The sequence below is a fragment of the Pinus tabuliformis genome, chromosome X, assembly GCF_031772625.1.
Source record: "Pinus tabuliformis cultivar Carrire ecotype Pingquan chromosome X, CPIR1, whole genome shotgun sequence".
NCBI lineage: Eukaryota > Viridiplantae > Streptophyta > Pinopsida > Pinales > Pinaceae > Pinus > Pinus tabuliformis.
The window spans coordinates 1,589,032,566-1,589,038,703 of record NC_142308.1 but is presented as its reverse complement, the minus strand read 5'-3'; positions in this window follow the sequence as shown (position 1 = coordinate 1,589,038,703).

The following is a 6,138-nucleotide window of genomic DNA, read 5'->3' as shown; positions in this document are numbered from 1 at the left end:
GAGTCAACTATCTTTGACCCAATGTTGACCAAACCACTTTATTCGTATAAAACGCATTAAATTGTGTGAGTGTTTAATTATCTATTAATTGTGATTATGAATGTGAGGTCATGACTTGCCTATATATATTGCTTTTAAGAGTCTATATGTTATGGGTTCAAGATTTTAGTTTTTGTAACTTACCTATGATGTTAAGTTGGTTAATGAAATTAAGATCTTTATACAAATCTTATTTTATGTTGAGACAATTATGATCCATATAGAATATGTGAAATGAGGAATATGTTGATATTTGTTATTAAACTCACTCATTTCTAGATATGTGCATGCATACTTTTATGTGTTATATGTAGTAATCATGTGTGAGGGAGGTTTTATTTATTATACCTACATGCCTTTGTGGGATTTGACGTATGTAGTATCATATAGGGATGTAAGATATATTTACAAAGCTTATATGTTTATTGTTCGTGATTATTTGAGGAGGATAATCTTATCTTATTCACATGTCATCATGAAATAGCAAGTAGATTGTGAGCCCTATAGGGAACTAATGAAATATCAATAGCAAGAAGGTTATCTCATATTAATGTTATTTCATAAATTTACAACAAGGAAATAAAAGAATGAGCAACAAAATGGTATAATACAACAAGGATAGATCTAAACATAATATGGAAGAGGACTCATTTGGGAAGAGGACATAGGAAAATTCCCTTGATTGGATGGACATCCTTGGGATATTACGGGCTGAATTGAGAAGTTGTAAGGTAGACAAAAATGAAATGATCGTTAGAGCTCAAGAAAATAAAGCAGAAGTAAATGCAGTGATTTTTCAAAGATTATTAGATTTTCAAAGGCAAAAGCAACACAATCTTGGTGCCAACTATTGAGGGAGGCATAAATCCATGAAAAGTTCATCTGAAATATGGAAACATGGAATGGAGAATAATAGGGCAGAAAGTAGCAAGTCAAAGAAAATACATAGAGTGGAAAATGAAGACACAGTGAGAGGAGGAACTCCACTTAGCACTGCAAAAATAAGGGAAACAACCATGAGTAGTTATCAAGTGTTGCAACTATAAGACATCATCAGAAAAGGAGAAGTGAGAAAAACTTAATTCTAGAGGAGTTGAAGAAAGCAAAACCCCCTACCTTTGATGGAGAAATTAAGAAGGTTGAAGAGGAAGAAGCCTGACTATTGGGAATGAAGAAATACTTTAGAGTCCATTATTACTCTAAAAATATGAAGCTTTGAGTGGTTATTTTCAGCTTTAAGGGGAAAGTTGATATATGGTGGGAATATTTGAGAAATGTCAAGGGCATTAGAGAGACAATTTTAATGGGGAAGGTTTAAGAAATACTTCCATGAAAAGTACTTGTCTTAGAGGTACTCTGACAACAAGGTTAAATGATTCCATGAGCATAAGCTAGGGTAACTTACTAGTAATGAGTACACCCACAAATTCTTAGAACTGCTAAGGTACGTGTCTCACATTAGAGATGAATGGGTGAAGATTCAAAGGTACCTTAGCAAGATACCACAAGCTTACCCAGATAATATTGAGTTTGATGAACTAAGAATCTTGGAGGACAACATTCAAAAGGCCAAGTATTGCTATGATTAGTCCAAGCCTAAGGCCGAGTTTTGAACGATTGGCGGAAGAGAGACAAAGCTAGTTTCAAGGGAAAAGGGGTGAAACCTTCAGGATATAATCAATCTGGGAGGAATGTGAAGTTCACCACTCCTTCCAAGGGTGATTTCCAACAATAATTCAATATTACCAATAGAGATAGGCCTACTAAATTAAAAAGAAAAGAAGTTGATGGGTTCAAGAAAGGGCCTTTGAAATATTGGACATGTGGAGAGAACCACCTATAGAAGGATTGTCCTCACCAACAATAGAATAGAAAAAGGTTGTACAACGTGCAAGAGGTAGCAACAATAAACAATGTGGTTCAGAATGTGCCTTGAATTTATGCTGCATTGGAAAATAGGAAAGTAGGACATCAAGATTCATTAATTGAGATGGAAGGTATTGTCATTAACCAACCTGTTTCATTTTTAATCGACGCAGGTTCTAATTTTAGCTATATCAACCCGAAGGCCATGTGCTCTGCAAATGAATACTCATGAGAAATTGTGGTTGGTCCATCTAGCCACGAAATTCAAAATACAGGTGAAAATAAGGGTGAATTTTACACTATGATCACCCTTATTCTCTTTCTGTTGGGGTTTTATGAGGTTCTAATCGACATGGATTGGTTAGTGGCCCATAGAACCAAATAAGACTACTAGAACAAGTCTCTAGAGTGCCTCAACAATGAAGGTGAGGAAACGATTCTTCAGGGAATAAGGAAGCTTGTCACAGTTAGGTATATATCAGTGTTGCAAGTGAAATGACACAGTAGAAAAGGATGTGCCCTATATGCATTTTATTGATGCATGTCAATAACGAAATTTCATAAACCATTGCTAGTGTCTTCCCCATCCCCTTAACAAGAAAAATTATAAGTCAAATCTTAAAAGAAATATGTATAAAAAAAAGCAAAACTAGTAGGTAGGACCCTACCCTAAGTAAATTCTTTTCCATGTGCAATGATATATGACCAATGCATACTTATATTTTTATTTATGTTTGGGATAGAGGCAAAGTTTCTACAATGAGAAAAACAAGTGAAGGAAAACACGAGCATTACATACAGATACATATACATATGTATATGTATATGTATGTAATGCTCATGTTTTCCTTCATTTATTATGTTCATTGTAGAAAATTTGCCTCTATCCCAAACATATATATATCATCTCAAAGCATACAAAGGGATTTGGATTTGATCTCATACATCCTAATACCCTATCCATAAATCCCTTTCCAACAAAAAAGTATGGCATACATATTTATATGGTCAAAAAATTGTGTTATGATAGTTGGGATTTTGCACCTTTATAAGGCTTTTTTATATGCATATGAGTGATGGAATCCTTATATACAACGTATAACGGAATGTTTTATGTGGTACATCTATTGCGTGGTTGTTGGATATGGTTTGCGCAATGTGTGATATATGTTATAAGGTATGGAACGAGTTATTCTTTTTTAAATCAAATATCAAGGTCCACATGACAACATTCAACGATTTTATCATTCAATAAAATTACATGCTTCGAGTTATAACCTATGTTTTGAGTTGATGATACGATACACGTTTAAATAATGACGCTATGAATGCAATCAACCATTGGGGCATGTTACAGGTGGCATAGTAGGTTTCGATTTTGGTTAACATGTTTGAATAGAAGCTTATCATTTTATAACATGTTTACTTTGAATTTGTACGTGGCTTGCTTTTGAGTCTGACTAGGAATGATTGCGACTGATATGTCATTCCATGTATCAAGTTTTGGGCAACATCATAGTTGCTGTAAATGAGTGTTGTTGGGTGTGGAGCCTAATTATCTTCCCAATTGTTCAAAGGTTTTTTGTTTCAACCACGTTGGAACCCTGTTCCTAACAGGGAAGAACCACCACTTGTTTAATTGCTGTCATGGGGGGCGATGACGATTTTATGACCCCCCCCCCCCCCCCGACAGGGGTTTGGGCTAGCGCCCTTGAAGCTAAAAATAGATGAAAAATTGCCTTGTAAAATATTATAATTTCATTGTCAATTTAAGTTGTTCATTAGGCGGATGATCTTGTTGTACCTTGGAAGACAACCTCCAACTGAGGAGAGGTCAGTGCCCAAGACATTTATTTAAAACAATGAAAAGATAAAATTGTTGTCCCATTGTTCAAACCCCAAATATTATTATTTTAAAGGAAATGCTTCTTAATCTTCAATGGAAAGAAATAATTTTCTCAAAGTGGCCTTCTCATGCTGATTACAAATTTAATGAAAGAACATACAAAATGATAGTGGAAAGTTCCAACATAGGCTGCTTAATGCAAAATCTATGTTTTCAACCTTAGAAGAAAAATGTAATTAGCAAAATATGGTGTATAGGAAAGAGGAGTGCATTATTAAGGAATATTTAACTTTAAATCACAAGAAACTAATTTACAGAACTGTAATATTAAAGACTAGCAACTTCATTACTCTTTACTATGAAGAAAACATAAAATGGAATAATAAGGAAAAACATTTTGTACTCAACAGGTGTCTAGAATCACTTCAAAACTCTTTATTCAATTCCACGTGAAGATAAAAAGATACAAGTACTTTTTTCTTATGAGGTCTAGAACTTAGAACCCTCATTTCTCTTTCTAAATAAGATTTATACAAAATTTCAAAAGACAGTTAGAAAATTGTCAACTTCCCAAAAATACATAACTTCCTAAACTACTTTAAAACTAATAGTTCTTTCGAACTTTACATCATGAAAAGAGAAAATATTAATATATAATCCAAAAATGTATGACACAATTTTGTATGACAAGTGGCACTGCTTTATTTGGTGATTTGAGATTGAGTTGCAGATGAAGGTCCTGCCTCTGTAGTAGCTACTGATGGTGACATCCACTCCCTGCAATTTTTCCATATGGCTGTATTAGGACTGGGACTCTTATCAAACTTTGAGTGTGTCATCCTGAAGTTAGTAATTCTACTGTATGTTGGTTTGTCCACAAAAAGAGTTCTCATCAACCACAACAACTGAAAATCCCTCTACAAATAGTTGACAATAGTTGTTCCTTTCAACACTGTTGTCCTTTCATGAGTTGATCCAATTTTTATTTTTTCCTCCACCAGCAGAGTCTCATAAGTCTCCCAGGGTAATAAATTACCTTGTTGGTCCCAGCATGAAGGCAAACCTGCTCTTGTTCTCTTATCAAAATCAGTGTTGAATTTCATTACAGCTGCCTTAACCTCTGCTAATTTTGTCTATGTTGTTTTCCTATAGAGGTTCTTCACAATCATTTTGTTTATTTCTAGCACATATTCAGTTCTATATTCAACTCCTAATTCCCTTAACTGCTGAGAAGATCATGAATTAAGGAAATCTATCATTTTCTTTGCGAACTGAGATCTTTGCTGTAACTTCTATTTATTTGCAACAATCAGATTTTCTAAGTCTCTGATGATGATCTTTTCTTATTCTACTATGGACAATGATTCCCAGATGTCTCTAACAGTATGAATGATGTCATTCCATAGAATTTCTTTGGCCTGAATAAGGGACATGTTTCCCTTCACCTTCTCTTTTAATTCTTTGATTTCCTGGGAAGCAGCTTGAAAGTCATTTCTATATTTGTCTGCATTTTCCTTAGACATGGCTATTTCTCTTTCATTAACCTTTATGATTTTCAATGCAGTCTCATAGTCCCTCTGCGCTTTCTTCATTTCATTCTCATAAATCTTCATTTCGGTCATGACTATGGTCAGCTTATAGCTGGGTCTTCTGAATCAACTGGTATTACAATAGTACAAACATGAGAGTCAATCTTCTGTTGCAGAACAATGTTTATTTCTTTCAACTTAGCAATTTCATCATTTCTTTTTATCAACTCCTCAGTCAAAGCTTCTTTCTCCTTTTCCACCCATGCCACTTCTGGTGCCATTGTGTGTTCTATTGCAGGCATCTTTAATTTCTTCCTCAATACTTGGACCTCTGTTTCTGCTCCCTGCAACAATTTTTGAACAACACTTCTATCTTCTGGATTTACTCCAATCTTAATGATCATCTTCTTTAGCTCTTCATTTTGAGTGACTAAGTCTCTTGAATTATATTTTTCTAACTTTAATTGATTCACCACCTTTTCTAATAGAGTTTCTACTCTACTAGCAGCCAAGGAGGTCTTCTTCAAATCACTATAAATTAATTCCCCAGTTTGCCTATGCAAATTAATTTTGTCAGGCAGAGGGATTTCCCTAGCATCCATTGTCAAGTTGAAATTCTTGAAACCAGAAGAAGAAGATACACTTAAGGCAGAAGGGTGAGAGAAAGCTAATTTAAGCTGATTTCTCTCTAGATCAGTAGCTAAAATCAGCCCAATTTGATATTTTGAAACAAATTGTGTCTCCACCTAGGATTCCATATTTTCTCTGACCTTCTTGTTTCTTTCTTCAATTTTTGAATACATCTGTTTAATCATTGCCACTGAACTATGGCCAGTTTCTTTTGGAATAGGAGAAGAA